This window comes from Protopterus annectens, chromosome 2.part1 (assembly GCF_019279795.1).
Source record: "Protopterus annectens isolate FY-2018-M chromosome 2.part1, PAN1.0, whole genome shotgun sequence".
Classification (NCBI taxonomy): domain Eukaryota; kingdom Metazoa; phylum Chordata; order Ceratodontiformes; family Protopteridae; genus Protopterus; species Protopterus annectens.
In genome coordinates, this window is record NC_056729.1 from 280181613 (window position 1) to 280194112 (window position 12500).

Sequence of the window (12500 nt, forward strand, 5' to 3'; positions counted from 1 at the left end):
GATCAGTTTCCTACTCCACATTTCCTCCCTGAACTATATCCCATCCCCACCAACATTTTCACACTCTACTTTCACTCTAAATCATGATAACCCCACAGAAACTTTGGTAACATATCAGCAAGCCTAATTCAGTTTCACCTTGTGTACTTCTCAAAACTCAGAATCCTTCACAACAACATCACTATTAAATCATACTTCTACATAATTGGCAGGAAACGTAAACCTGCTCTATACCTCCAACATTCCCTTTCCAAGCAATATTTCCTATCCCTGTGTGGGGGCATCCACCCCAACCAGGGACCCAACCATTATTTCCTCTGTTAAAACCCTAACTCCTAAAAATATTCTTGCAACCCTAAACATATATAGTATCTGCAACAGAATCACAGAATTTAGTGCCTGGTTATATCAATACACCACGGATAGTCTAGTTATCACAGAAACTTGGCTAAAATCACATATTCATGATACTGAAATAACTCCTCCTGGCTATAATATACTTAGAAAAGACAGAACCAACAAAAAAGGTGGTGGTGTAGCTTTTCTCTATCCTAACACCATGGCAATCTCACTTTTTCCCAAAAAAACACCAACTTTCAACAATGATGAAATTTTAATCAGAAGCCTACAAATTAACAACACAAAACAAATATCCATTGTTGGACTATATATACCTCCTGGGCAAAATATCCAAACTATGGAAGATATCTTTCCTGGATATCATAAAACACCAGTAATGAAAGTATAATTATGGGAGCTATTAATATTAACTGGCACAACTTGACAATTGATTCCCCTTCTAACAGCATAAATCTGTATGGTTATACCCAGCTCATTTCCAATGCCACCCATATGCATAATAATAATACCCTAGGTGCAACTCTTGACTGAATACTAATTTCTACTCCTGACAAAAATACACTCTACCTAATACTCTTAGTGACCATCTACCCATAGTCATACATAGAACAATATTACAACCTGCTAGAACCCATACATACAAAATCATCAAAAATTTCAGAAACTTTGATGAACAAACGTTAACAAATCCTGCTACTACAACTACTTCTTGCCCCATCTCTGATTCTCCTTCACCCTTATCTCATGTCTACTGCACAAATAAAAAACACCCTTCTCCTTCTCAACTAACTAGTGCTAAATCTTCTATCTCCTTTTCTCTTAAACCTGTCCCTACTTCTCTCATTCAAAAATTATTGCAAAAACTAAAACTATGCTCCCTCTCCTCTGACAACCTCCAACCGGAATATTTAAAATGTGCTGCATAATCCATTGCTTAACCTGTCAGCATTCTAATAAATCTTTCCATTGCAGAATGCAAAGTCCCTACCCTCTGGAAAAATCTGTCATCACCCCTTTACATAAAGGGGGCAACTCCAATGCACTATCCAATTATCAACCTATCTCCATTGTCTCTCCTCTTTCCAAAATCCTGGAGAAATCCATATATCAGAAATTGCTTCATTATCTAACCCAAAACAAACTAATTACCCTAATCAGCATGGCTTTTCCCATCACACAGCACCACCACTGCCCTAATCGCCTTCATGAACACTGTGTCCAAATCCATTGACTCTGGTAAGAATACCTCTGTATTACTATTAGACTTACTAAAGGCATTTGACACAGTGTCCCACAATAAGATTCTTCACAAGCTATCGATTGTTGGCTGCACCACACCATCCCTCCAATGGTTTCCAAGCTACCTATCCAACCACCAACAGTGCATTAAATGGCGAAACAAAATATTTCAATATCAGACCAACACAACTGGTGTACCACAAGGGTCCATCCTTGGACCCTTAATTTTCAATGTCCTTAGTAACAATCTCCACACCTCATCACCCCAAAGCTCCATTATCCAATACGCAGATGACACTACCATAATTTCCTCTTCTAATAACATATAGCATCTTCAGCAAATTACCTAAAATTTCTTCACATCAATAGAGACATGGCTGAGAGAAGCTCAGCTTCTCTTAAATCTTAAAAAAACAGATCTCTTGCTATTCTCAACAAAAACAATCTCATTTGATTTCAAAATATACTTACTGAATAACACATAAATTCAAACAGTTCACACAGCCAAACTACTAGGCGTTACCATAGATAATAAACTGACCTTTGAGTACCACATCTGCAATAACATTAAAACAACTCACATCAAACTATGAACTCTCTATAGACAAAAAAAAAAAACCTTCCTGGATTACTCTACCAGAAAAACCCTTGCCAACATCTCTTTGCTTCCTTCTCTCTTTTATGCATTCCCCTTATACATCAATTTACAATCTTCTCTTAAAAACAAGCTCCAGTCCTACTACCATAAAATCACCAAATTTGTCATAGGCTACTCTTACCATTCACATCAATGCCATCCCTAAAATAACTAAACTGGCTTGAACTCATGCACCACCTAAACCTAGTTCAACTGTCTTCTGCACATAAAATGTTATATTCTCCTAATAGTTGCCCAGCACTTAAACATGTCCTAAAACCCTACATTCCTACCAGAACACTCTGCTCTGAAAACAAACAACTTCTATCTGTTTACATTCCAAATAAAAGAGCTGGACAGTGCCTATATTCTCAAGATACTGCTAAGCTCTGGAAATCTTAACCAATGGACAATACAACCACTGATATTTTCCACAACTTCAAACACACCCTAAAGAATTACTTCCTGTCTACTCAGAACTGCTCCTGCTCTTAGACCTTTCCTTTCTGCACCTTTGATTCCCTTGACCTTGAATCTCTTCCACTATCCATTACCAAATCACACTTAAACTCTTTATGCACCTTTTTTATGTCCTACTCTACATTTCTCCTAAATATATTCTTCCTTCTATTTCTATCCTTCTGTCTAATCCTCTCTCTCTACACCTCAATAATTCATGTAAAACATAAATATATATATATATATATATATATATATATATATATATAAGGTGTAACCTGCAACATCACTTTTATTTAATATTGTCTATCTAGCACATGTTTGATTTACTGTATCTACCTAATTGTATTCATGTAGTATTAATTACTTATTTTGGGTGTGCTTTAATACTTACTGTTGTCTTGTTTATGTATGATGTTTTAACTGTATGTATTCATTTGGAGCTTTTCTCCCTGGGCCTCCACTGAAAATGGGTCCTTGACCCAGTCAGACTTTCCCGATAAACAAATGTTAAATAAATAAATAAATAAAAATAAAAGATAATTCAGTGTCATCCTGACCAAGAACAAAACATGGCAATAAATATCTCATGACATTCAGTAATTATAATTTTCTTTGCTAAACTTTGCACATCTGCTACTTCATTATACTGGGCATGTTCACAAGGAATTACAACAAAGACTTCCAGAACATAAACTAAACACAAATGCACAAGTCTCATAACACAAGACTACTCACACTTTGATGATTTTGCATCAGAGTGCACATTAAGAAATGTTATATAACTCCTAATGCCCAATAAAGCTCTGCGGTGTGAACAAAAGAATGACAGTAATACATACATGTTTACATGAGTATATGCAATACAGAGCATTATCATTTGGAAAATAAGTAATTCCTGTGAGCAACCACTGACAGACTCAGTATTTGCATCTTGCCAGACTCAAACACATGCCAGGGCAGATCTAATAGAGGGACCTATCAACTACTGATGCCACAGAAATAGGCATATTGGGTGTGTCATGAAGAACACCCTTGTTGGGATTGCATCAGTCTCCTACTGTAATGGGTATGGATCCCCTTACTTGCAGTGTGAGTCCTTAAACATGTGATCCTCTGACTGTGCTATAACTACTCTCTTTGCCTAAGCCAGTCCTGTCTGAAACAGTTCTCTGACAGACAGATGGCACCAGATTCAATCTCCTGCCCATCATACTGTACAATCTACAGAGCTCTGTCTACCATAGGATATAGTAATGGAGTTTGCCACAAATAATATAAATCAAGGTATGAAGTAAAGAAGTTCTTTTGATGTGAAGTTATACAATAAAATGTCAGAGTGATGAAAAGGAGATAGAAATGTGAATGTACACACAACAGTGAACAGTACAGTATCAGTGTTGCCTGGCCAAGCCAATATTTTCAACCACATTTTTTGTGCACACACAGTTCAAGATTCAAACCAAGCTCTGTGTAGATATGCTATACTAGGCAGTACTAACTGCATGTGCCACAGAAGAACTCATACAGCAGGTATCCTGGAATAACTGTTTCATTGCCATGAAATCCCAGAATGGGTTGAAAGTTGTTTATCCAGCACAAAAATGGATAGAAATAAATTAATTCAATTGTGTTTATGGCATGTCAGTACACTCACATTTTGTTGTCCTTTACTGGAATTAAATAGCCACCTATGTAAGTCCATAGGCTACCAAAATGTGTGTGAATTGCATTTGCCACAGTGAAAATCTCAAGACAACTGGGAGACTCCACCTATATGAAGTAACTACATCATATGACTGTGTTTCAAACCAGTTGTTTGAGGCAAAAGGATTTGGGAGGTCTCTCCCACTGTAACTGTACTCATTACAACTGTGGTGGATGTCATTCATGCATACTAGTATACTGATAAGCAATGATCACAGTCACTCAATCACTCACTGTGGGTTTTGAACACCTACTTATGCAACCACAGAAGGTACATGATATTGTGATAACTCAACACACCACAGCAGAAATCTTACTACAATTCTGACACATATGTGTATTTGAAGGCATTACATCATCTTACTTGCAAGGCATGTGTGCGCCTGTAGTTTGGTTAAAACAGTGGTGCAATCTGTTTGATTGTCACTCAGTATTGCATGATGCTAGGTATACCCAAGCACACATGATGCATAATGCAGACACCACTGTAATTATAGAATCCCAATCATGCACAATGTGTAGACAATCACAGATTTGAACCCATGGCTTTCTAAGGAAACAACATACAGAACATTGTCTTGTTTCCTCACACTAGAGGAGAATGCTAACTATGATGATTAGAAAGGGCAAATTTCATCAAATGGTATCATCAGTGTTGAACAAAGCATTTATCTGTGAAAATTGGACATACATTTTTGTAAGAGAGATCCCCAGCTATACATGTACACAGCAGATAGGTGATTAACAACATTGTTACCTATGTGTGCATTCACAGTCATACAGACATAACTGAGTACTGACTACTTAACTAAGCTCACAAGCTAGAGTACTTTGCATGAATCTCAAGGGCAACATGAGATGTTAGTTTACAAAAGTGACAGTGCACATTTGAATGGATAACATCACCATTGTTTAGTGGCATGATGATTCTGCTAAAAAAGAAAGAAAGTAATGAAAGAGCACAATAACACTGTACACCTGCACATCTTATATGTATTTGACACCTTTTCTGCACAACATGAGAGAAACAGATATACACTCAAAGAAGTCAATCAGTGCAGGATTTAAACCATCTACCTATTTAGTTACACAGTCGATAGGGAACAGTATAAAATGCACACACCATAGGAGAAATCTGTTTTTTATAGCGAGACAGTGCACTTTTGAAAAGAGTACCTCATCAGTGTGTTGCAGAGAAGATGTTTGCATTAAAAATGGGATAAAGTGATGGGGTCCTCTCCCAGTTTAAATGTTTCTCCTGAGTGTAAGAGGATACAGCACATCTGTTGATAAGAGAGCCACATACACACACACACACACACACACACACACACACACACACACACACACACACACACACATGCACACATACAATTTCAGCACTGTTAGTTTCATACCAGCTACCTCTCTAGTTACATAATCTAGAGAGCACACTATCAAATGCATGCACCATAGAAAAAGCTGATTTTTACAGTGAGAGAGTGCATTTTTGAAAGATGACCTTATCAGTGTGTTGAATAGAAGACGTTGTGTCTTTCGGCTTTTCCCAGTTAGGGGTCGCCACAGTGGAACTCCAGTCCGCTAATGATTTGCAGTAGATTTTTACGTGCCGAGTTGCCAGCCCTGATGCACAACCTTCAATGAAGGTACACTCATTCATGCATGTCTCCACACAGAAGATGCTCTAACTGAGAATCAAACAGGACAACATCTTACTGTGAGGCGACAACGCTACCGCAGCATCACCACCGCAGGTGTTGCATAGAAGATGTTTGTGTTAAAATTGAAATAAAGTGCTGGGGGAGTATTCTCCCAGTTTAAAGTTTCTCCTGATTGAAAGTGAACACATCAGATACTTGGGTCAACAATGGCAAAACTAGCAGTACAGAAACACACACAAGCACACATTCTTGAAACACAGTCAGTGCTGTATACAAACACCTACCTATCTATTCACACAATCTAGAGAGTACAGCTTTAGTATTAACCACAAGTCTCACAGGAGAAGTCTGATTTTAAATATGTAAAAATGGACATTTGTAAGGATTACCACATCAGTGTGTTACAGGGAAGCTAGTGTTCATCACAGTTTATGGGTGAAAAAGCATGTGTTTTGTTGTGACTGACTTGTACCAATATCACAGTATCATGCTTTGACACTTGTGAAACAGTGGATTGACAACTTAGCACTCATTAGTGTTCATCTCAGGATGGGTATATGCAAACATTAGTCATATGTGCTCATGCCTGGACACTGAGCACTCTAAAGATAAACAGACGTGAACAATATGACACTGCACTGTTTGATAATACTCAAATTCTGCATGAAAGGGTTCCACACCAGTGTACACCATTTCCCATTTTAAGTGTCAGAGTGCAGAGTACACTTTTGAAATGATGACACCCTCAGTGTGCTATGGAGAAGATGTTTGTGTTAAAAATGGGATAAAGTGATGGGGTCCTCTCCCAGTTTAAATCTTTCTCCTGAGTGTAAGAGAATACAGCACATCTGTTGATAAGTCCATTTGTATGCGCACGCACATGGACACACACATACACACACACACACACACACACACACACACACACACACACACACACACACACACACACACACACACACACACACACACACACACACACACACAACTTCATTGTTAGATTCATACCAGCTACCTATCTACTTACATAATCTAGAGATAGAATATGTTCATTCAATTGCTCACAGAATTCCACATATCTTGAGTACAACAGTCCAATAACACATACAGAATTTATACAATCCACATTTATTTATTTATTTTTTAGTCTCTCTCTGAAGTGCACAACTGACAATATCATTTGCGTGTTTGATGCCAAAAGTATTATCACATGCATAATTGAATTTAGAACAGGAATTAAGAGTAGCGTATGGTGCTCCATACCAACCTTCATGCAAATGAGAGGTGTAGACATACAGACGGGTCTGATTCTGATCAAACGCAGAACAGAGATGTACTATCTCAATTTTTAATTTGTCATGATTTAGACATTTCTCATGACACTTGTATCACATTAATCATTATATGGATGACATAGGTGTATAGCTACACAGATCACATATCTGATGATTGTCCGTGTATTTGAGGCATGTAGCAACTGCTATATTACAATTCTGTGTATTTGTATGACCTGATTGAGGAATCAGTCAATGCAACTATCACAGACATGTATCAGTCATAATTAATATACTTCAGAGCATGGATGGAAATGAAACAACATTGATCCTATCACCTTATGTGTGTATAGCAGTAATACTGTCCAAATGTGCCTATTAAAATGCTTGTTAATGCATAAAGTCTGGATTGTACCTAATGTCCTGCAGTAATTTCTTGGTAGATATCAGCAAGTTGTGAATGAGTATGTAACACATGAGGGATCAATCCTGTAAATGTCTGTGGAGAACTTGACAATGAAAACACTATGAAGCAAGAAAGCTTGTGGGCAGCATGTTTCATAACACAGTTGGAACAACCCATATGGAGTGCATTCAACTGGCAGCCTGTTCAAGAGGTAATAATAACTGTCTTCTCATAATTCTATCAACCTGTCTTTCCATGGCACAGCAAGGCTAAGCAGAATAGTACAAAAGGCATCAGACTACTGTGACTGAAGGCAAAAACTCACAAGATTTTGCCATAAGCTGTGTACTGTCATTTTTCATAATTAGCAGGTGCTGTTTGGCACCATGCATAGCACTGGTACTGATTAGAAAGGGTGATGAGACAGAAGGGGTGGGAAAATTAGATACCTTTGTAGAGTGAGACCTTTGTAGAGAGGCATACAGACATACAAAGAGATTTGTTTATGGGACATTTTTGCACCTCTTTGTGGTGTGTTATCTTATGGTTGTCATCATAATAGTCTGTCAGACTCTATATATGCAAATGCAAAAGATAAGGGGTGAGAAAAGCCAAACATTACAGACAATTTGTAAAGACTGCCCTTATAAAGTTTAATTCTGCTAAGATAATGCATTTTCTGACCTACATAAAGTCTAACATCACAATCTATGGCATTACTTAATGACTTCAGTTCTCAATGATTTGCCCCACATTTACATATGCTGCGATGAACATATCAAAAATTAAGGGGCTTTCTGCATCCTTTGAAAATCTCCTCTGTACTATAAAGAATTTCCGGTATGGATCAAGAAGGCATAAGAGAGTGAAAATATGATGAAGACATAAGGAGGACAGTGATTGGTTCATAACACATTTAGCACACAGTCACACAGAGCCTAATATGGAAAAACATGACATATTTGTAGGGCACAGTTCAGGATTAGTCTCCTAAAAAGTGTACAGACCAGAGGATTATCTCTGATAGGAACTCATACTTTCTTCCATTAAAATCAGACATTAACAGGTTGAAGAAAGGAAGGATATAGGCATTCGCCTTTGTCACAGTTACATCAAATGTAAGAACCCTTAGGGTGTATGTGACATCCAGCACTTATATAGATATGTAAGAGTAACTCTTTCACAGTTTGATACTTTTTACTATAACACAGCAGAGTGAGGCAGATTTGTGCAAAAACAACTGGGCTAGTGTGGAGGAAGGCAAAAAGTGAGTTTTTGCCATAGGACATGAAACTCTAGTCACCATCACTCAGCATTGGAGCACAATGGTAAGTTCTGTGCAACTGTTGAGTAGCAAATGTAAAGGCTTTCTGTATGGGTCATATTCTGGCTAAGTGTGCTGTTTGTGATTCTATTTTTTGACCAGATTAAATGTGTGAAAAAGGGGTTGATAGGACAGTGGTAAAAATGGGAGGGGGTAAGCAGAGGGGAGGACACGAGGGAAAGAAAATAGGAATTTACAGGATGTTGGTGACAGATGAGAAAGTACCATAGCTATCCACTTCTTCACATCGTAAGTGTAGAATTGTACCCATATCCCATATTTTGATGAAACTGGAGAGTCACTACACCAGGGATTGGTGACAACAAAAAAATAATGGCATATGGCCAATTGGACCCAATCAAATGTGGCTAAAAGACACATAGACAAAGTGGAAAGCTATTTATTGGGCATCATTTTTTTTTTTTGCTGATGATGGACACAAAAGGCACAATTGGGGATAAGTAGGTGACATCAGACGAACATCCATATCCTGCTTAAGCAAAGTTTGAATCTAGTCTTCACCATCAGAACTGTCATCACAGTCTCCTGTGTCACTTTACTAGGTCATTGCTGGAAATGACATTGATTTTGTAATCTGATGCAGGACCTTTTCAACTCTGCCGATTTGGGTACCAAGACTCCTCTCTATTACTCCCTCCACCAGCCCTGTCAGCTCCTGATGGGTGACAAAATTGCCACCTACAATACTACTGCTCCTGGATGGTACCACTGCTTTGGCAGCCAGGGAAAAGCTACATGATGCAGGTGGAGCAGGTAAGGAAGGAGTTGTGCCAGGTTGTGACCCAGATGTGCTGGGTGTCTGTGCTAGCTGTGGTAGTGTCACTGTAACCACCTGTGGAGAGATGGAGGGCCGAACCACAGTGGTCAGTCTAGCTCCCTATGCTGATGGTTATTTTGTTTTCAGAATAAGATCATGACAGGTCATATAATTTTATGAATTCAATAAATAAACTAACATGACACATAAATATGTTCTCCTTTGACATATCCAGATATGATATGAAGGCATTACTGTGTCATAATATAAATCAATCTCGCTGCTGTTATATAATAAATGGAAACATTTATTTGACTATGCCATATTTGATATAAGCTTTCCAGTTACCAGTATTGATATGTTAATGTCATTCGATATTGCAGTTAAGATTTTAGAAATAATATCCTGTAATAAAAGCTAATTTATGCCTCTGGGAACTGAGCCCACACAGAGCTAAGCTGGTATTCTCATTGTCTAATGCAATCACCAAGAGCTATTGCAGCAGGCATATATGCTTTATATTAAAGTTTAGGTGTGTCTTCTCAAGGTGATATAGAGCAATGGCCTGAAATGTATTATCTGGTTTGTATTCATAGCTAATGCATGCTTACCCCATGCCTCCCTGAGGCAAGCCAGTCTCTCCTGATGCACTTCAAGGATAAGGGTTATATCTTCTACAGCTGTGCAGAAGAAAAAAAAAGATATAAAACAAAATGAATAACTGTATTGGCTGGCTAATCTATGATATAGTATTGACTGGAGATAGGCCACTATACTTACACAACTGAGGTGTGTTTGCAAACTTAAATGTTTCCTCCTATCAGCTCAGGATGGTCTGCTTGCACCTTTTCATATCACTGTAATGGTGACAACATTGTTCCCCAGTGTGTGGAATGCCAATTGCACTGGAGACAGCCTTGCCCAATATATTACAAGCCCCAGTCTCATACTGAGACCCAGTATAATCCCCCTGCAGCAACCCATGACTGTACCATTTAATGAGTGATACAAAAATCCTGGACTCCTCAACACCCCATGTTTGTCTCTAAATGGAACACCATCCTCAACTTTGCCAACAGTGTTTGCAGAATTACAGCTGGAACTATGTGTCTGAATTGGCTTCCAATTCAGATCTGTGTGTAACAGCCAGTGCACAAAGACGCACAGCTTTTCCAGCTACATTTTTGCAATTGAAAGTGCAGAAATAACTTGATAAAAACAATGGCAATGATTACATCCAAAACAATGAAGGTGTGAAATATATCAGTAAGATTTGGTCATGTGTGATGCTCAACTTATTTACACATGTGCCAGTGCTAAACGCTATAATGCTCTATGGTGTTTGTTACAATCATTGCTGGTGGAAGTAAAAGGCTATAAATTGTGATATATTGGGCTGTTGGGACTTACACACTAGAAAAATTGAGTAGTACCACCTTGGAATTGAGCCCTTGAAGAAAAGAAAGATAAAATGTTAACCTTTGCTTATTAGCTGTCAGTGCCACTTATAGATATTCTAGTGTAAAAATGAACAGAAATATACTTTAGAGATATCTGTATGTGTATGAATTAGTCAAGGGACTGCATGTCTATCTAAAAGGCGGTATTTGTGGTTACAAATATATTTCAGATGCATGGAGTTGCATTACTTGAGTAATACATGTCGGGGTATGTTCCATACATGCTTCACATGACATATTGTCCTAAACACATAGTTATAATATGTGATGAGTCATAATAATTAACAAAACTATTATGGACATCTATGCAAGTGCATTTTAAATTAAATGTCATCAACTGTTTAACATACTTTGCATGCATTGTATTGGAGTTAGCTAGCAAGCATTAATGATACATTTGCTGTAAAAATCAAATTTATGATACTCATTTGTATTTAGTGTTACATTCCAATCAAAATATTGAGATAAATATCATTCTGATCCCTAAGTAAAGTATCTTTAAACTGGATTCTATCCCTGCATTACTTGTCCTGTTTTTCTAAACGCACTGCACTTCACTTTGTGCTACAGAGGCAGGCAGCTGACAGGTACATTTTCTTTACTCAGTACTGTCCAGAGTGCTGACAGCAGTGCAATGGTGCAAAGCTCATTTGCATGACAGAAGGCAGCCCAAAATAATTTTTTCATTTTTGCCTTTAGATTTGAAACATTTTTGCACACTGCCAAGTATCACACAAATGCAAAAGGCAAAAAAAAGATGAAATATATAATGCTATCAATAAACACAGCTCTTATAGTATTACCCTGGCACAATGATCCATTGAATACTGGCTTGCTACCCCACGTAATGGCAATTGTTCAGAAAGGGAACACACAGAAAATTACATCATCTTATTTGTGACATACTACATACAAGTAATAATGCCATACTTTGAAAGGGAACTGTATTGCTGTCATGATTAATAATTAAGCTATATGGATAAGAAATCTGTAATATATTCTACATATTTCCACATTCATCGTGTTAGTAAATTTATGTTCTCACTTTAGAAACTGTCATTTCTGACATTATGCATAGCAAATGTCATTATTCACAAGAAGAATAGTTTAGTTTCCCACAACAAAACATCAGTAATAGCAACTCACAGGACTCTAGGTAACATATTTAGCATCTGTCATACAGACTTACAGTGTT